This window comes from Lissotriton helveticus, chromosome 9, assembly GCF_964261635.1.
Source record: "Lissotriton helveticus chromosome 9, aLisHel1.1, whole genome shotgun sequence".
Classification (NCBI taxonomy): domain Eukaryota; kingdom Metazoa; phylum Chordata; class Amphibia; order Caudata; family Salamandridae; genus Lissotriton; species Lissotriton helveticus.
This window is the reverse complement of record NC_136070.1, coordinates 882,675,308-882,697,144: the sequence shown is the minus strand read 5'-3', so window position 1 is coordinate 882,697,144 and position 21,837 is coordinate 882,675,308. Positions and strand designations below refer to the sequence as shown.

Below are 21,837 nucleotides of genomic sequence, written 5' to 3'. Positions count from 1 at the left end.
GTGTCTAGATTGTGGCAATGCAGGTAAACACTCCAAGGGATCACTGTTCCGGCGTAAAATATTTTGGAAGACATGCTTGAAGAATTGGGATGGGTCACATGTGTGTGTTAACAGTGTGAATATGTGTGACTCCTTGCATTCATGGAGCAGTACACAGTTTCACAATGCATTCCTGTGCATGTGCAATTGATAGATTTGCGGCAATGGGCCCATGCTGGTCAACAGGTCGGATGACGTGAGTGTAAACTTCTGAAGCCTACTTCTAGCTGATGTGGTAAATGAACACAAAGACCAAGATTAGATTAAGTCTGGTTGGTGAACTCCGTTCCGCTCCCGGAGTTTGCAGAGTTTTACGCACTCCGCTTACAGTGGGGCTTGTGGATTTTTTTTTCTCGCTCTCACTCGCCAACATCAAGTAGGCGAGCGCAAGCAAGGAAAATTAACTTACCAGCAAGATTTTTCCTCATTCGCGATTGTCAACGTCAAGTTGTGGAGCGCAAGCGTGGACAATCAACCTCCTGGCGAGATGTCTCAAAGCAAGTGGTCAGATTTCTCATTAAGAGTGGTCACGTATGCTCGCGACTTCTCGCATTGAGAACCCATCCGGTCGCGTCGCAAAAGCTACCCCTCAAGTAAAAAATCTACTCAAGTGGCAGAAAGGAATCTGTCCCCACTTGCGCTGTGCATTATGGTCATTTGTGATGATTGCAGTGTGTACAAACACCTGGCTCTGAAATCACCGGGATCGGCATTTATCTAATGAACTCCACCACTTGTGAAGCTCCGCGTAGCGCTGCAGACTTTTTTGGAACTCTGCAAACTCTGCACAGGCTTAGATTGGATTCATACATTTATTTTCCTTTTGAACATTCATGATGTGGTAATTATAGCTACAACACTGTACATGTGATTCAGATGAAGAACTGTTGCACAATATCAAGACAGCAGAACCTGGCATTCAGCAGACCAAAGGTTTGGTTGACAACATTGCGGGTCTTGCAGAGTGCCTAGTTGTACTTCCTCTCTGCTTCGGACTGGGGTTATATGCATATGCGATCACAAGGCATGGCTGGAGGCCATATCCTTGGTCAGCTGAAATAGGAAAAGATAGGACAACTATCAATGCTTTAGGTCACTGTTAGAGATACATTCTGGTCCATATGTGTAATGTGAGTTGAATGGTCATACACATTTCTAACACTTGTTCACAATATGTGTTACTCATGGAGTTGGTCAAAGGTGTACATATGTCTCCTCCATTACTCTTTGTTAAGGCAAATGGCGAGCATAGGTTGTGACATAGTACACTTCTAAATCCTGACTTATATTTTGATCCTGTCACTTTCTATGAGTGCTTCTAGGAGATGATCATGGCCACAGTATTGCATATGCTCCCACTGCATGTGTGAAGTAAAAGATTGGTGATCTGATAATTTGCTAGTTGATCCTCCCTAAGTAGTTTGTGACAGGACTGACAGGGTTTACACTGACACATCCATATGTCCATGGTAATGCACATATGTTGTTGGTGACCTACATGACATTGGCACAGGGCTTTCATGGTACACTTACTTGCCCATGTAATGTTGAGTCATACATGTCACATGGATTATTATGCTATTCATTGTCTGCCTTCCACTATATTTTTGGGCATAATAGTTATCATGGTGTACTTTGCTTCACTCATATGTATTGCAAGGTGGGCCATGCTCATGTGGGACAGACTGATGGTGTCATGAGTATGTATGTACAGGAGTAGAAGTTGTTGGGGATTCTGTAAGTGTATGCCTAATATTTATTCTCATAGCTGTGAGAGATCCTTGTTGAGATTGGTGCCCTGAGTTAACTGTGTTGCCTTGTCCAGGAGGGTGCATGTATGTGGCACACCCCTTGTACTAAACTGGGGTGGTGGAGTGAGCTAAAGAATGGTGATGGATTAAACCCAGACCAGTTGACTGTGGATGAGTGTTCGATTTGCTCAAACGCTCCGTCCCTCATCCTCTTTGGTATCGCTTTGTTCGCCCTAAGTTGGCAGGGTATGCCCAGACGTGGGTCCCTTGCTCACTTTGCCACTCGATTCAAGATAGCCTGGCTGATGAGGGTAGTGAACCTGAAACCGGTCCCAGGATGCTTGTTGCCGGTCCAGGGAAGACATGGCTTGGCAGTTCGGGCTGGACTGTTCCCATGAGGCACAGGGTCAGACTGATTTGCATATGGCCATGTCTGAACTGGGGTGGTGGAGTGAGCTAAAGAATGGTGATGGATTAAACCCAGATAGGTTGACTGGGGGTGAGTGTTTGATTTGCTCAAACGCTCCGTCCATCATCCCCCTTGGTATCGCTTTGTTCGCCCTAAGTTGGCAGGGTATACCCAGATGTGGGTCCCTTGCTTACTTTGCCACTGGATTTAAGATAGCCTGGCTGATTAGGGTTATGAACACGAAACCGATACCAGGATGCTTGTTTCCGGTCCAGGGAAGACAAGGCTTTGCAGTTCGTGCTGGACTGTTCCCATGAGGCACAGGGTCAGACTGATTTGCATATGGCCATGTCTGATCTGGGGTGGTGGAGTGAGCTAAAGAATGGTGATGGATTAAACCCAGATCAGTTGACTGGGGGTGAGTGTTTGATTTGCTCAAACCCTCTGTCCATCATCCCCTTTGGTATTGCTTTGTTCGCCCTAATTTGACAGGGTATACCCAGATGTGGGTCCCTTGCTCACTTAGCCACTGGATTCAAGATAGCCTGGCTGATGAGGGTTATGAACCTGAAACCAGTCCCAGGATGCTTGTTTCCGGTCCAGGGATGACATGGCTTGGCAGTTCGGGCTGGACTGTTCCCATGAGGTACAGGATTAGACTGATTTGCATATGGTGATGTCTGAACTGGGGTGGTGGAGTGAGCTAAAGAATGGTGATGGATTAACCCAGATCAGTTGACTGGGGGTGAGTGTTTGATTTGCTCAAACGCTCCGTCCATCATCCCCTTTGGTATCGCTTCGTACTAATGGGCTGATCTGCTCCGACAGACGCTGAGAAGAGTATTTTGTGATCGATTTCTGAATGTTAGTGGATCTGTTACGTACTTAGGTTTTGCTTAACCTTCAAGCAGACCATTCCAATATTTGATAGTCTGAAAGCGTTCTTGTATGATGGAGTGCCTGAAGATGTATGCATCATGCCCACTCTCTGGGTAATTGGCAAGCACGTTGGTGAACATCCCCCGATGATCGACGATGGCCTGGACATTGATGGAGTGAGTGTATTTCTGGTTCATGTAGAGATGGGATGTTGCTGCATGGGTAAGCAGTTGCACATGTGTGCAGTCCATGGCACCTAACACATGTGGAAAACCAGAGATGAGATAGAAGCCTTGTTTGATCTCCAGCTGCAGTTGTGTGTTGAGGAAGAGCACCAACAGTGGCATTAGGTGGATGATGGCATGCAGGACAAAGGGTAGAAAAGCTGATTATGATGGCTGGGAGATTCCTGCCACTCTGCTTGTGGGATCTGAATGAGCTTGATGCCAACATGTTTAGGACAGCCATGAGCCTAAACTGGGGAGGGATGTTGGCGGCCCTGGGAGTTCATATTAGGAGCCTTGGTGGTATCTGGTGTAGCAGCTGGACGAAGGACTCCCTCTTGAGCCAATAGTAAGTGATGACCTCTTCCTCCCTGGGATCAATTAGGGTAGCTCGCTGTCAATAAACAAACTGCTTTCTCATGTGCTGTGCTTTGCGGTTGTGATGGGGGAGGGATGAGTGGCTGGGGTGGTGGTGGTGGTCGTCGTTGTCTCCTCGCAACTCCCAGTTGCAAAATAAGCACCTCCATGATGTAGCTGTGCTTGCCACATTGTTCTCTCTGACTTCTCTTATATGCCAATGTCAATGCATCATTTCCAATATTTAGGTTTCACAGGTCTAGGAATTTTGACACTATTGGGTCTCTGCGTGTCTCAAGAAGACGATGCATAACCTTTGCATCTTTTTTACGGTGGAAATTATGATGGAATACCTACCTTGCATATTTTAATACTTACGTGGCCCAGGAGGTTCTGACACAGGTTCCTTTTACGCAAGACTCCAAAAAGCGAGGCATCCTCCAAGATACATCAGCTTGCAAATAAGGAGTACTGACAGCGCTGGCAATGTGTCAAAAAGTTTTAGTTTGGCGATGTAACTTCTTGTAAATAAGCCCCTCAGCGTTCCTTCATGAATATTTATTTTTAAATTGGTAAATGTGCATGTATGAAAAATCAGCTCTGGGAGATCCTACCAATTGCAGTTCAATACTTTACAATTCCACATAACAAAGAAACATATTCAAATTTGCTCTATCCTATTTTTGCTTGGAACTCAGTTATATGTGCTACATTATAATATAGGTTGGCCGGTCTCATGGAGCACAGTATCATGAATAAGCATGAGCGCAAAATCCGCTCCGATCGCGGATTTTGCGGATTTTCGGTAAATCCGCGATCCGCGAACTCTCGCGAATTTACCGAGAATCCGCAATCCGCGATAGGAGCGGATTTTGCGGTCAAAAGTTCAAGCCTATAATTTACGATGGCGCCGGCAAGCTGCCAGCGCCATCCTCAAATGGTTACTTAATTAGCTTCGACAGGAAGCTCAAACAGATAAGATAAAGCAGGGGCTCGAGCGCCTGCTTTATTTTATCAGTTGGAGCTTCCTGTTGAAGCTAATTAAGTAACTTTTGCAGGATGGCGCTGGCAGCTTGCCGGCGCCATCGTAAATTATTTACATGGTAAATTATTTACACTCAGTTTGCAGCTTTGGTCAGGTTTGATGTACTGAATATGTAAGTGGCCCCTAGTGAGACATTTGTATAGTAAGTTTTGAATATAAAATACTTGATGTATCTTGTCACTGCTTCCAGTGGTATCATGGAGTGAAAACAGTAGGAACCAGAAACTGAGCTCCAGAAGACATGTTTTATAATATAGTAGAGGCACACTTATATAAATTATGAAGGGTCCTGTTTTCGAGTGAATCGTTGTGCACGCGTCACACAAACTATTTTATACTGGAAGGTTGAAAGGACACTGCTAATAGAATGGTCTTACACTTTGACCCAAGACGAAATCATTAATTGTGGTGAAATAAATGTGTTTGGGTTCTTCTGAATGCATCTGTGTTATAATGTGAAAATAGATGAAATGTGGTACATAATTTTCTTTTCATTGAATAGATCCCAGCATTACACACTTGAGGTGTGCACCGTCTTCCCGCCATTTACCCACTATGATGGCCATTTCACTCCAGGGACCCCTGCGCACTTCGGCGCGATTGCATAGTAACACACACTTGGTCGCTGGAACTAGTTGAAGCGCAAATGCAGTGACTCATTCATCAGGCCAAAAAAAATCGTGAGCGTTGTGGAGGCTGGGCAGATGTGCCTTCTTCACAAATATACCATCGACAATCCGCTGTGATGCTGGCCAGAGGCATTTTCATCTTTGACTTTCACGAGCGCAATCCCCGTGCTGTTCCTGTGACCAGGGGCTTCTGTCTCTTAATCTGCTGCTCTGATCGGTCTCTGACCTTTTATACACACAAGAGGCATGTGCGCTCGCATGGAAGCCCCGTCCGTGTGGCCCCGCCCACACACTCGAGGAAGCCCCGCCCCCAAATCCGCAGATCCGCTAAATCCGCGGATTTTGCGGATCCACGATCCGTGAATCCGCAAATTCGTGAATCGTGGATCCGCAAAATCCGCCCATGCTTAATCATGAACATCCAAACATTTTAGGTCAGTATGAGAAAGAGTCAACACTGAAATGTTTACTTTATCTCAATGTGTGCTCATAGGAAAGTGCCCAGGCCTAATCCAGATGAGATGGGCCATATTTAAGTATGAGTGGGATTGCTTTTCTACCACACAATGGGGTGCAAGTGTGACGCATTCCTAAAATGCAATTTATCAAGCCATTCCGTGGCTGAGTGGCTTCATAAATCCAGAGTAATGTAACGCAGTGCAAATCACTGGACTGCATTACTCTGCCCTGAAAAGACGTTCCATGAGTGGAGCGTGGGAGTTCCCATGAAAAACCCATGGGTTTTGATGCACTCCCAGATATACCACAACTTGTAGACCTGGGAATGCGTCAAAATACTAAGCCCTCCCGGGGAGGCATAACAAGGAGAAATATCTTTGTTTCTCATAGTTTTTTTCTCTTCTATGTGTTAGAAATGGGGTGACAAAATCTACGGGGGTAGTGTAGTGTAGTTCCTATATTCCCAATCGGCTCTGCGCATTGGAATAATATATCCTGCAGCTTTGACGTAGGACATGAGTTGACTAGGTCTCTGCCGCATATATTAGACTTAATTGTGAGTGTCAGCTATCTCAGAGGTCACTAGAAACTTTCTCGAAAGTACAAGAAGGGTTTAGTCTCTGACAACCATATAACATGACAACTTTGTTTCCCCAGAATGAAACGTATATCTAGAGTCGCAGAAACAATAGACGGCTACTTCACTCAGTCAGATGTGCATGCTTCGTTTCACCAGAGTTGCTTAGAAATAGAGAGACGGGCGTTTTCAATAAAAGTATTTTATTGAACAGTCATATTTCTTAAGCATAAGAAATGCACTGCTACAATTGAAATGCTAGTTAAGAAGTACAATGCATATAATATGAAAAGTATTATAAAATAGTACTGTAAGAGCATGATATGGTTTCTAAGCCATAAACATAGAATACATAAAATGCATAAAATACATACAGTGATAAAATAGTGGCTAAAAGTACTCAACTGGTGCTTCTAAAATACACCTGCCCCGGTGTACCTAACCTAAGTCTAGTAGGAGGGAGGAGTAAGTGTGGTGTAGCTTAAGTCTAGTAATTTTCTGCCAAGAATCTGTTCCAAGAATTCTCTAAGGGTCTAATCAGCTCCGTACCTTGGTTTCAGAATGATAGAGGTCTTGTATCTCTCTCTCAGGACTCGATCTCCCAGCAACCCACAAGGGTAGCCTAGAAACACCGGAGCTGGATTTCTCGGCAAGAGAAAAGACAGCGTCTTCTCAGTGCCACAGTTGGAGGGTCGGCTTCCTTCGGCACTTGCAGCAGCAGGGCGTCAGGCAAGTAGTTAGTCGAGCTGCTCCTGAACCACAGTGTGTTTAACTGGGCAAATGTAGGCATATTTAAATTTTAAAGGTGCCGAGTTTGACGTAAGGTTGGACATAATATTGTCACTAGTGCCTCAGTTCCTTAAAAACTCCAGGAGTTCTTGGATAAATTAGTATTCAAGCAGGGGGAAGTCCCTGACTGCTGAAGGCTGGTTTTACCAAGAAATCGTTGTGGATTCTCAGAGTTTTGTGGAAGTAGCCATGCCGTATTTGGGCTGCACAGGCTAAGACTAAATGAGGTAATGATTCCTATATAAGGATTGGGTGAATTATACCAATATATGGGCATGAATCGGGAAAATTTCACTAGGGTCCTAGATTCCCACATAACACCCACTCCACGATTATTAAGTTCAATAATACCTAAGCACTGAACATATCTAAAGCAAAATGTACACAATCCCACCCCAAAATACAAAAATGTATTTGAATAGGCTTGCTCAAATGAAATGAGTATATACTGTATGTAAAAAGTTATGGGCGTCATCTGAAATCAAGCATAAATCATGAGCATATATTCTCTCATTAAATAAAACGAAAGTACATTCATCAATTGATACCTGAAATCTGTCCCATAGCACAAGTTTTTTAACTGTGTTTGTTTTCGACGTTGAAACCAAATATTGTTATTTTAGGAAGTTCAAACACGAAATCTTGTTCTCTAAGAATAGTTCTACTTTAAGCAGATACAGCCTGATTCATGTACGGACCGTTTTGCGTGGCCCTAATAGCGAATCATAGCGACTCGCTATTGAGGACACGCAAAATGGCATTCATGTAGGAATTGCTAAATAAATAGCGATTCCTACATGTTCTCTATTTGCGAGTAGCAATTTGCTACTCGCAAAAAAAGGAATAACTCCCCATTCATTCCTATGGGCCAAAAGGCCCATAGGAATGAATGGGGAGTATCCCTTATTTGCGAGTAGCAATTTGCTACTCGCAAATCAGATAGCGATTTTAAGGGTGCCAGGGGTGTCCAAAGGACACCCTGTAGCACCCCTAAAATGCACATTTGAACAGGTGTTGCGCACACACATGTCCAAAGGATAATGAATACCAAATGCAAAAATCGCACTCGCAAAGGGCCAGATTCTCAGAATCTGGCCCTTTGCGAGTGCAATTTAGCTTCATGAATCAGGCTGAATATGCTGTGCCAGCATTTGGAAAAAGTTCAAATTAGTAGATTGTTTTGAAAAATGAAGGCAGAATTTCAGAGTTCAGAACGGTGTGTGAAATAATCAAAAGTTATTCTCAGGAGTGTCAGGAGAAAACATCAGATTGTCTAGGCTGGCAAAGAAACCGTCTACCGTAGTAGATGAAAGTGGAACCACTTCAGTTAGCAGATCAAAAGTGCAGAAGTGTGGATCATCGCCGTCAGTGTTTGATGCATTAGCAATGTCGGTAGTAGATGGTACCTGTATGCTTGTAGTTTCTCGTATCTCACCCTCAGTTAGACTTGCCGGTGATACTTCAATGAATGCCGTCATCAGAATAGGCAGTCGTTTGGGGCAACACGATGCATGAGTCGTTACCGGACCTAGCAAAGCGTCAACATCCGATGGCAGTACTGATGGAAGTGTAAGACAAATGTCCAACCCGCATTCCTGTCCGCAAAGCAGGCATTGAAGAACAGGTAAGATGCAATCTTGCCAGATTGGTCTGAACGATAGAAACCAGGTTGTGTTCAGATCTCTTAAACGAGCCAAGCCAAGAATATGCGAAATTCTCTCATGATACCTCATGGCAAGGAGGCATTGTTCCACGGTAGTCTGGGTGGTGTTGGGGCCGGACTTGCCATATCGGAGCAGAAGGAATGAAAATAGAGTTCCTGCTACTAGTCCCAAGATGAGAGGCAGGCCGCCAAACACAGAGTGCACAAAATTTGGAAAAAAGCCGAGGACTGCTTCAAATGGTGTCAACTGTCCCGAAAAAATCGTTTTAAATACATGAACGATGCCGCTGGTATCAGACATGTTAAAGATTTGACTTAACATTTCTGCTAAATGTACTGGGCAGTTTGTTGATAATAATGCATGTATCTCTGCAGAAGACCTTGCTATTTGCAGATCATACGTTTCTCTAGACGAGGTCAGTGGCACATTTTTTTTGTAAAAGGATGGCTTTCATTCTGATTAAAGTATCAATTCGTATAGAAGAGATATTCAGTGAAGGCCATAAAGCCGTCTCCCTCCCTGTCTCGCTTTTTGGATACAATACTTGCATACAACAAGTGACTGTGGATGACACAGTTACGAGATAACTTTTTCCTGGCAACATGCCAAAACAGCTGTGATCATTGAGCATAACGTAGCTGCCATTGGATAGCTGCCTGAAAATCGGTACTATCGCTGTGGAGGGCGAACCGTGCAGGTGGCAAGAGAGGTTATTTGCAGAACCTTTGCAGGCTCCGTGCAAATTAATACCCTGGCACAAAAGTGTACAATTCAGTAAGTTTTTACAATTCTTACCACTAAGGAATACTTCATGTCCCCCATTCCAACATTTGTGTGTGTATGGTAAAACCCAGGTCGACTTAATGTATTCTTTACCCAACTTTTCATACAGGCCCACTGGTATATTCTACAGACAATACTGAAACAGGAAGGACGTCAGTGGTATCATAATGGTGCCATGAATTATCCATTCAATGACAGGCTTCTCAGAAACTGTTAATTGTAACCTTTCGAGTTTTTCAATGCTCATCACCATATAGTCTGCTCCTCTTTGTGCCAAAGAGATTTGTTTATCTGTAAGGTTAAATACAGCAGACAATGACGTGGTATTGATTAGATGCCATGGCACATAGCATGAATGCAGATTTTGCAACGTCCAGCCTAGCAGCATGATAGAACGTAATTGAGACTGACCATGTTGTAACATTAACAAGTCTTGTTCTATGATGTCAATGGCAGAATGCACGATGTTGTCCAAAGAATAAATTCTGGAGGACAGAGTCGTTAACCCATTGTCCACTACAGAGAGGCTTTTGTCTAAATGTATACGATCAATTTCTCCTATTCTTTCTGCAGTTTCCATTTGCATCACTTTCCATATTTCGTTTTATGCCGCATATATTCCTGCGTATATGAAACGTTTTTGCCATGATTTGCGAGGCCCCATTAAGAAATCTCTCAAGTCATTGCTTTCTTTAAGTAAAGATAAGTGTTGTTTAATTTCTGGAAGTTTAAATTTCTGAAGCCACTCAAGGCCTAGCTTCACCACACTATAAGTTGTTACTATCCCTGGATGTTGTCTCTGGGAATATCTTGGGTCTGGCCTATTCATTTTGAACCCCTGTGTTTTGTTCAGGAATCTACCTTGACAGTTATTTGTGTCTGTGGGCCAGATTAACCATTTTTTCCAATCAGGATTGGTTCTGTTTTGTTTAATGATATATGGTACGTCTACCTCCTCATCTGAAGTGCTATTAATGTCACTTGTGGGTTTAGGTATAGACGGTATGTTTAACTCTTTAATCTTAGCCAGGCCAAGACAAGAAGTCGGTTGAACAGTGTCATTTAAAAACATTATTTGCTCTGGTATAATGCAGGCTCTGAACAGGGCTTCTAAACCTTGCACCTGCTAGTCTTTCATGCCCCAGACAGTTTTTGTCTCAATGTTGTCTTTCCAAAAGTCAAAACCTAATGTAGACAGCTGAGCATAAAAGTTTGCAGAATAAATTTGTTTAGTATTGGTCAGCATTGTTTTCATACCTGTCTTATTTATATATTTAAAATAAAACTTTTCTGGATTGGTAACATTAAACTCTGAGAAGTACGAAAAATTTTCTTGAAATGTTTTATAGCTGCCTTTCGGCGGAGTAGGACAATGTTCCCATTGATTGTAATGAAACACATTTCTAGGGCTTGCAGATTTATGCAAATAATGGTGACCATCATGATTAAAACAATACATTTGTTCATAATCTGATGACCCTTCTAAGTAGTCATGTTCTGTAAACTTAGCTGACATTTCTAAATCTTTCATCATATTGTTAAAAGTCTCAAAGTCCCAATCATCAGAAAATGTACTGGGTGCGACAAAGTCACTCAAAGAAACCTTAAACTGATGTGAAATCTTCAATAATTCCACCGGACCATAGATGTAATAATCAGTTTTGTCCCATGCTATAACCCCAGGTATAGGAACGGCTTTGATGTTCACTGTTGACAGGCCTCTTCTTTCACGATGAGATGATTTGTAAGGTTTCAGGACCAAGTTGATTTTCTTACTTGCTGTGTCCATAGTACTATATTTTCCATCAATCATCCTTCCCAAGCTTAACACTAGTACGAGCCAGAGCAGGAGGAAAAATACAACTAATCCAATCCAAAGTTCAATCCATGGTGAAACCAGATATGTTTTTTCCAGGAGATGAACGAGTTCTGTTACTTTTTCCTTGAAGTTTGTCTTTGCTGGCTTATCCTCAGGTTCACTGGAATCCTCAGAAAAGTTATCGAAGTTGATAAAGTTGCCAGAAGCAGTTCTGTCAATTTGTTGGGATTGCATCAGGATTACTTGAAATCACTGGAGCTGTTTCTCCTTTTGCCATATTTGTGTAGTCAGATGTCACATCATTGTAGACAGGCGTGTCTTGACGAACTGTTATTTGGGTTTCCAGAGGTACAAGTTCCATGGCTTTGTTGCATAGTCCTTCTTTTCGTACTGCATGTTTATCAAAAGTGATAAGTCTTTCAGTTTGAACCTCTTGGATTGTAGCAAGATTCGGTCGTCTGCTACTTCTCGGGAGTCCACTGGGCCTACTACTTATTATTGGCCACATGTTGTGATTTGACCAGTTCGATGGATACAACCCTGTTCTCCCTTTTACCAGCAAGGGGCGGTAGTACTACTGATCTTGTTCCTTGGATTGCCACGACAGGTACTGCTTTTCTGTAAGAAGGCTCAAATTCCTTCTTCACCGCGATCTTCTCTCTGACTAGATCCCAAATCTTTGGAATCCAGACAGGCCATGCTGGGACAAGTGGTTTTTCTTCAGTGGACGTTTGCTTCTGTATTGTATTACTCAGACTACGTCCTGTAAAACAGTCAAAGGATCTTTGACATCAAAGGGTTTTTGTTCCACCACTGAAGTCTGACAATCAAGGTCTTCGATTATCATTCTAGTACCAAACGTTAGTTCATACGGAGTGACTCAACACAGAGAATTTCTTGGCAGATTGTTAAGACTACGTTGTACACTTATTATATGTTTGTCCCACCCATCACCCGAACCTAATACCTTAGCTGTTATGGATTGCTTTATGTCACGATTTTTCTTTCTACTACCGCATTACCCTCAGGATGGAAGGGACTAGAATACCGCAATGCAACGCCCAAGCTAGCCATCGCATCCTTGTAAGTTCGAGAGCTAAACGCAGGACCCTGGTTAGAATATAGCGTGCCAATTGCGTATGTGCTGATAAATCCTTTATAACAGTTCTGGCGTCTGCTGAGCGCTGGGGCCACATCCAAATAAATAGTGTCCTAGTAGTTGTGGGACCGCATCCGTTCAATATAACGTTTGCGTGTAGATAGTCTAATGCTGTCTAACAATGGTATCTGAACTGGGCTGGCTACTCTGTAGTCAGGTATCTGGTGGCTTTTGCTGCTGCGATTTCTGTTGCAGTTAGGGCAATAAATTGCGAAATTGTACACATCAACTCCCAGTCCCGGCCACCAGTACATCTTTTCTAATTCTATTAGAGATTTCAAGATCCCTTGATGTCTCAGACCCTCTCCCATATGTGCTTCATGTTCCAAAGCTGCTCTCCGATTCCTGTTTGGAATTACTCTGCCCCCCACTCCAGGGATTTGAGCAAAAGGAACGGAGTTTGCATCAATTATGTATGTATTTGTGAGTGGATAGTTTAGAGGTAACGCGGCATAGCTGCCTTCCATTGGGGTTTTTACTGCTAATAACGTTTCACCATCCATTACTCTTTTCGAATGAGTGATTGTAGCTACGGAAGCCATTTGCACAGTGCCTTCACGGCTGCATCAGCCAATGAATTCCCTGCAACATGAACGCCATCACGTTGATGACTCAGCGTATGAATCACGTGAGTCTTTTGTAGTTCTTTCTGCAAAAGAACTACTTGTTCCCAAAGCGTTTTATGTTTAATTGTGCCACCTTTTGAATTTTTGAAACCGTTTGGAACCCTGTTCTGCAAGTGTTTGTTGTAAGATTCAATGCAGAAATACGAATTGCACACTATTAGTTTGGGGAATTCGCGATCGGTATTTTCAAGCGCCATCTTGAAAGCCTGTAGTTCAGCTCGCTGAGCTGTACAGTCTCCGAGTGATTGAGTTTTAGTGACCATAGGTCTGAATTTACCTTTGCGCCAACGACCTTTAACGATCGCGCACACAGCACTATAGGCTTGTTTACCCCCAATTGCGGGTTGTGCTGATCTGTCTGTATAGATTATACAGCCGTAATGTTCTAGAGGCAGAATTTCGGTCGGCAGAGGACATTCGTATTCGTATTGTAGGAATTCTTGTGTCTTCAAGTAGGGGTCAAAAACGTATTCAACGTCTGTTGCAGCAAGAGAGTTAACCCATTGTATCCATCTCGGATGTAAAGCTTTAGCATTTGGAATGCTCGCATACGTCACTGCCTCTAAGGCAGGTGCAGGTGTAACGATCATTATGCGTTTACCCTGCGCAAGAGCTCTCTCTTTTTCTACTGCAGTTTGAACCGCTGTCAGAATTTTTTCTGTTAAAGTGAATTTAATTTCAGCTTGTGTGTACAAGTGTGATTTGAATGCAATTAGTACCTTTTCACCTTCATTAGAGGTCAGGTATGTGAACCCGCATTTCCCTGGGATGACACGGATCACGAGATTGCGCGCATTGTTGCGTGTATCTAATTGTGTTTTTGCTAACATGTCTGTTTGTACTGAACGCAAAATTTCTGTATGTTTCTGACTCCAATTTGTGGGTTTGAAATCAGGTTTGATTAGTTCGTAGAGAGGTTTTACCCTTTCTGCGTAATTCAGAATATAAGTTCTTCCAAAATTCAGGAAACCTAGAATTGACTATAAGTTTTTCAGCGTCTTTGGAGGCTGGAGCAGCGCACATTTCTCAAGAAAGTTTGCTGCCAGGCTTTTGCCTTCACTTGACAACTCGTATCCTAAGAATAGGACTTTGAGGTGGGCAATTCGTGATTTCTTAAAATTGAAATTGTACCCTTCAGAAGCGAACCCAAGTATTATGGTGTTCACTCTTTTCAAGTGCACGTCCAAATCATCGTCTGTAAGATATATGTCATCGACATAAGATAATGCCTCATCATCGTACATTTGTAGTATTTCTGTTACTCTGGCTGAAAATAACCCTTGACTATTCTTGAATCCCTGGGGGAGACGGCAAAATTGTCTCTGTGTCCCCAAGATTGAGAAAGCGGTCAAGTGCCTACTTTCCGGTGCAATGTTTTGACAGAAAAACCCATTTGAAATGTCTAATGTGGTTTTATATTTTTTGCGCATGACGTTATTCATCAGTGCTGCACTATGTGCATTTTGTACTGCAAAAGTTTTACAACAGGAGTTTAAGTGTCTGTAATCCAAAACTAGACCATATGAATTGTCTGGCTTGGAGACAGGAAACAAAGGATTGTTCATAGATGAGGTGCATGTTTCAATCACCCCTTGATATTCAAGTTGATCCAAGATATCCCTGACTTGTTCTTTCGCTTCTTGCTTGACTGGATACTGCCTTTGAGCAGTAGGTTGATTTTTAACTGGATTTTGTGGTGAGGAGAGTCCTCATCCCATCCTACGTGATTTTTATATAATGCTGGAGCCTGAGTTACTGCCAATTTCCTGGCATAGGTATATTTTTTATGAATTGGAATGTGATTTGAGAAGGCTGGAATAGTTATCTCTTCGCCTTGTGGGCATTCCCTAACAACTGCAGGTGGCCAGTCTCTTTCAACCAGAAGTAAGTCATAATCCTTGGAAAGCTTGTCCCAAAAGAGAGCTTTTATTTTTCTAGTTATGTTCCCCCGGAGTGTTACTTCATATAACTTGTGGGGTACACTAACCCTGGTGTCGGCAGTTTCAACTTGAAAATGCATTCATTCAAGTACACTGTCTCCAGGTGATCTCTCAGGATCTTGCGAACTATGGCTACTTCTGCTGCGCTGTCTAGCATTGTGTGAACCCATTCCTCGTTCTTGAGTCGTGTCCTCAGAATCCTCAGCATGTCTGATCTTTACACTTGCTACCTTCTTCTTGGTGAATTGAGTTTTCTTATTTTTTGGAAAGTGCTGTTCGTCTTTGGACTTCACGCGTTCTTCTTTCTGTTCTGACCGTCCTCTTCTTTCTGATTTCTGCGGTGAAGTCTGAAAGGTATGAGAGGAGCGTGTATCATTATCTTGATATCTATCAGTTTTTTTTTAAAGTATCCCTATTTCTGAGGTTGTACCTCTTTTCAGAGGGCTCCCGTTGGGGAGACCTACCTCTTCGTTGGGGAGATCTTCTTCTGCACTGGGAATGCTTCTCTCTAGGAAGCGTTTGTTTAGTGTTCTCCCACTTCTTTTTAGGAGTAGTGAGATTATTTTTAATAAAAGTTTTTTCAGGATTTTCTGTTAGTTGTGGTTTTAGAGGTTTCCCACCCAAACTATCTCTACCTAGTTCTTCATAGGATTTTTCAATTATTCTGGCAAGCTCATATGGTTGCTCAGTAATATCTGTTCCTTTTAGTTTCTGGCGGATTACCACTGATGCTGCTTCACCTCTAATGTTGGCTAATAGTAAAGCCGAGACCTGTTTGAAATCTTTCAGTAATTTCATATCTAGATTTAAAGCCGGTTCTGGACCGTATTCATTTTGAATCTGTCTTAGAACGTCTGGTATTACCGCCATGGACAGAACACCATGTGTTTTAGTGTATATTGAAGAAAAGACTGTGCCCCAAGTGACACAATCCTCTACGTAAACAGATTGTCAGAATCCCGTGTTTCTCATGAGGCGTACTATCAGGAAATACTGCCTCTATTTGAGTAATTTTTTGTGCTAACCAGAACGGAATTTCTTCTCGTTTTGCTGGTAGTTTACCAATTACTGACTGTATAGTCTGTGGTGTGATTTTGTTTGTGTTCCCCTGGTGAGGGGTGTGCTGTGGAATTCTTACAGCTGGTTGGACTGTTAATGTCTGCATGACATATTGAACCAATTGTCTATGAATTTTAATTAACTGTTTTAGCTGAATTAAAAATTATGCATCTGACATCCTTTCAATGTCTGGATGTGGTGTATAGCTGGCTAGTACTGGCCATGTTGTTCCTGGTCTACCTAGTAGACCAAGCCTGGTAATGTGATTTTGATGCTGTAGGGCGCCTTTAAACCAGATCTAATGCTCTTGGTAAGTTAATGGAATTTCAATGTCCTCAAAAGGAACATATTCCGCTGGAGGTTCCTCTGCTTTGTAGTAGTGGAACTCACGTGTTCCCGCATTAGCTGCTGGAAACTGAATCCATGAATAGAATGCCTCTGTCTGCCGATATTCATGTGCCTCTATGACAAAGATTACTCTGCCACCTCTTGCAGATACTCCATTGTTTATTAATTTGTAAGTTATACTTTTCCTTACATTTACCGGGAGCAGTATAGCATCCGTATCATTTTCTATGATATTAGCGTCATCTAAGACCGCTTGAGCTGCTGCTGCAGCTCTCTCCAATTCAGTATCACTATCCGCCATTTTAGTCGGCTGAGAGTTTGCAGAACAAGTTTCAAGGAAACAAAGATTAAGTGTACAATATTTTGGAACACTGTATCCTTCAACGTTGAACAAACCAAAAACGAATACATAGGATTTTTCGTCCTACTCAGTTTTGGCGGATATTATCCTTTCACCCACTCCAGACGTCTTTTGGAGTTTTTACGGGAGAAAAGGGGTCTGTGTGAAAAGCACGACTGAGTTACTTTAGTATCTAGTGTTAAATTATCGCCTTACCAAACGTTGGGCGCCAAGTAGTGTAGTTCGTATATATTCCCAATAGGCTCTGCGCATTGGAATAATATATCCTGCAGCTTAGACGTAGGACTTAAGTCGACTAGGTCTCTGCCGTATATATTAGACTTAATCATGAGTGCCAGCTAGCTCAGAGGTCACTAGAAACTTTCTCGAAAGTACAAGACGGGATTAGTCTCTGACAACCATATAACATGACAACTTTGTTTCCCTAGAATGAAACGTATCTCTAGAGTTGTGGAAACAATAGACGGCTATTTCACTCAGTCAGATGTGCATGCTTCGTTTCACCAGAGTTGCTTAGAAATAGAGAGACGGGCGTTTTCAATAAAAGTATTTTATTGAACAGTCTTATTTCTTAAGCATAAGAAATGCACTGCCACAATTGAAATGCTAGTTAAGAAGTACAATGCATATAATATGAATAGTATTATAAAATAATACTATAAGAGCATGATATGGTTTCTAAGCAATAAACATAGAATACATAAAATGCATAAAATACATACAGTGATAAAATAGTGGCTAAAAGTACTCAACTGGTGCTTCTAAAATATGCCTACCCCGGTGTTCCTAACGTAAGTCTAGTACGAGGGAGGAGTAAGTGTGGTGTAGCTTAAGTCTAGTAATTTTCTGCCAAGAATCTGTTCCAAGAATTCTCTCAGGGTCTAATCTGCTCCGTACCTTGGTTTCAGAATGATAGAGGTCTTGTATCTCTCTCTCAGGACTCGATCTCCCAGCAACCCGCAAGGGTAGCCAGGAAACACCGGAGCTGGATTTCTCGGCAAGAGAAAAGACAGCGTCTTCTCAGTGCATCAGTTGGAGGGTCGGCTTCCTTTGGCACTTGCAGCAGAAGGGCGTCGGGCAAGTAGTTAGTCGATCTGCTCCTGAACCACCGTGTATTTGACTGGGCAAATGTAGGCATATTTATACTTTGAAGGTGCCGAGTTTGACGTAAGATTGGACATAATATCGTCACTAGTGCCTCAGTTCCTTGAAAACTCCAGGAGTTCTTGGATAAATTAGTATTCTAGCAGGGGGAAGTCCCTGACTGCTGAAGGCTGGCTTTTCCAAGAAATCGTTGTGGATTCTCGGAGTTTAGTGGAAATAGCCATGCCGTATTTGGGCTGCCCAGCTTAAGACTAAATAAGGTAATGATTCCTATGCCTATATAAGGATTGGGTGAATTATACATATATATGGGCATGAATCGGGAAAATTCCACTAGGGTTCTAGATTCCCACATAACAGTAGCAAGGTGCAGAGCGGGCAGGCCAAACTCATGAGGACATGTGTGAAGCATCCACCCAGTACGCACAGACGACACACCAGGCACAACACAAAAAGAGACACAACACTGGTTTGGATGAAAAAGAATAACTCTTGTATTGTCTCCAACCTGCAAAAGCAAACACAGTAATCACAATATTGTGCCAACTAGCGCCGGGGTAATATACACACGGGAGATTATTTACAGGGTAACTGAAAAGAAGAAGGGGGTAAGTCCATTAGCTTCCAGGCTGTAGGGAAAAAAACATAAAGCAACCTCGTATGGCATCGAACATCAGTAGGCATATAACGGCAGGCATTCCGCATAAAAATAAACGTTATGTATAACCCACAGTAGGACCTGCATTAGCGTCAGACGTACACCTAAATCATAAGGAGGGAATCCATCAACCTTGCGCATAACCTTAGGAAAACATCAGGCGTGATAGTATGGGCAGAACACATTTGATGAAAACTATGAGTAGGCATATAACTCACTATACCTCCTTAGCCCAAAGCATAAGAACAGAGAGGCATTACTTTAGCAGTAGCACCATTACCCTTAAATGCAAGATAAACATAAGCAGAGGGACATCTGGGCATCCTCCTCAATTGGGGTGTATCATTTAATAAATACACCCTAGGCATATGTTCCCTGCCGGTACACGGAATCCAACATCTATGGAGGGCAGGTCATCAGGCTCACTTGGACAGGTAAATCAAATAACAAAACACCTTTGGATATACCTGCGATGGGGGTGACATGCCCATAGGTTAAATGGCAGGAACCCCTCTAGGTTATCAATCTGGGGCATAAAACACATTTGGCATGTGTCCGCCTAAGGACCCCCACTTAGAGGCATGTCCCGCACCAACCCCTCAGCTCAAGACCACCCAGGTCTGGGACTCGGATGACCAAAATGCCTCCTGTTGCAGCTGCCCACTGTCCAGCGGGGCAGCTGTGTTCGATAAATCGGGCCGGGCGGCTCACCCCACGTTGGAGCCCCTCCTCTGCGGTGCAGATGTGCGGGCAGATTTCAGCGCCGGCTCCCACTGCAGGTCCTAGGGGCCTCAGATGTCGACAACGCACCTCGACCGGCTCCCAACAGTTGAATAATCCAGCCCCACTCACCGGCTCCTCATGTTGGTCTGGGGCAGGCCAAGGGGGCCCTCGCTCTCCCGGAGCTCCCCTCGGCAATGTCTGGGCGGTCCCGGGTCCTCCGCGGCTTCTTCCTGCTCCCGCCTGCGTGGGACGGGACTTCCGGGGGATAACTCCCGCCTTGCCCAGTCTTCTTCTGGGTAACCACAGGCAGAGCGGCGGCCCACAACGAATCCCTGGGTCGCAGCGGTGATTCCGGACACGGCGCCTCTTCTTGGTCGGTGCAGGGGGGGCAGCGGCGGTGAGTTCCAGATTGCAAGGATGCGGGGTGGGCCCCCGCTGGGCTAATTATTTGCGCCACACACGGGGTAGGTACCCGCTTGTATTTAGGTGGGCAGTAGGGCGCAAACACGTGGGGTAGTCACCCACGGCACTCTTCAATAGAACAGGTCCCCTAGCATCACAGCCACACTGATTAGCCCGGGGCATGCAAAGCGCTTAGATGCTACACAGCGCTCCTAGCAATCCAGCACCTTGAGAGGCAACAGTTTTCTTAGTATAGCGCTTTGGAAACAGCAGTTCAGGCAGTAGCACTTCCAGCAGTGCCAAGCTTCGCATGGCAGCAGCGTCTTCATGGCATAGCGCTTTCAGATTATAGCGCTTAGGGGGGCAGACAGTCCGAGTAGCAAGCCCCAGGGGCCACAGGGTAATGCTCCTTACCTCCTGGGGCGGGGGTCCAGTCCAGCCCCAATATAGCGCTCTCCTCTTCTTCAGGGGCTTTTAGGTGCAACGCCTGCGTGGCGCAAGGTCCAGCAGCTTTAGGGACCTAGGCTGGCACTCCTTCCTCAGGGGCCAGGGAACAGAGCAACAGGCACTACTGGGCCAGGTCAGCAGTTAGTGGGAACTCGTCAAAACAGGGCGGTAGGCTTTCACCATCCTCCATTGTAGCGTGGCACTCCTCCTACACAGCAGCCTGAACTCCTGCAGTGGGGCTCCACTAGCCCTGGGGACAGCAGAGGGGTTTTGGTAAAGTGCAGGGTCCAGCAGACAGGCCCAAGTGGCGGTATCCCCTGTCAGCAGGTCCCCTCACTTTCATGTCCCTGCTCTGTCTCAGCACATGGTGGCACATCCCCCTTATTTATATGCCCCTCACCCCACCTACCAGGCAGTGCCAGAAGCTTCTGGAATCCTCTGGGGAACTAGTTCTAACTGGCCCAGGGGGAGGAATAGAGCACCCTGGGTGCCAGGCTTTCCCTCCAAAAGCAGGGATGGCTGGGTACCTAACATCTAGACCGCTAACCTACTGCAGTCAGGTGGCACAACACATAGCCATGGCATCCATTTTAAATCCAACATTTCAGTAAGGTGCATTTCAGCACAGCATGGTAATTATTTATTGTTTGATTATTTAAAATCTTACAATATTGCAAATACATAAAATGTGCTGGAGTAATTAAAACCAAATAATAAAAACCGTTACACCATAAAATTCATTAGATTTCATTAAAACTATTACATTTTTAAAAGTTACTCTCCTAGTTTTCCTTTCGCTATTAGTAGGAACCTAACAAAGGTAGCGTGTCAGAGCATGCCTACATGTCCTTATTCCACGTACATTAAAAGGTAATTTGAGTAAGGATCTTCTTTCGTTTTGGAGTCCGGGACAAATACATAAAAGGTGGACAATATTCTCCTCTCCCTTTTTACAGAGTCTGCATAGTGTGCAACTTTCAATGTTTTCCCACGGGGGAAGATGACAAAGTCCCGGGAGAATTTCAAATCTCGCTTTGAGAAGAACTTGTTTATTTTTTTCTGAACAGGGTGTTTCCAAGTATTGTTGTATTTCCTTTGTGCATTTCTGCAATGGGGTTATTACCAGTGCACACACCATTGCTTTACATTTTCACTATACACAGGGCATCTCATACCGCACATGGCCTAAACAGTTTTCCTACCATGGGGTAGACATCCTAAATTATGAGGGTGAAAGGCGAATATTTTTGGGAAAAGGGCCAAGTCCAACACTATTTGTGCTGCATTCTGCATTACACATAGAAAGAGGAAAATGCCTCAGGGAATGTTTTTGGGCAGGTAAGTGCCGCTTATTGCACAAAAACAATCCTGCTTACAATATAGGCACCCTTGCACCTTTGTGCAAGAATGCCTGCATTGGTGCTAGGTAGCACATTGAGCACCAATGCTGGGGAAAGGCAGGAATGGGCTGCATTGTGTTAAAGACACTGCATTCCTGCCCTTTCCTGGTCAGGTAGCTCAGCCTAGCAAGATGACTAGCTGCGCTGCATGACTTCTACATAAATATGTCCCAGAGTATGCAATGG

The 21,837-nt window shown here is 43.8% G+C and overlaps 1 protein-coding gene across 1 annotated transcript in view; it reads right to left on the bottom strand.

The window, feature by feature from the left end:
• The window catches only part of LOC144781951 (cytochrome P450 2G1-like), a 737,654-nt gene that overhangs the window by 70,111 nt on the left and 645,706 nt on the right, over window positions 1-21,837 (bottom strand). The gene's annotated exons all lie outside the window — the stretch shown is intronic.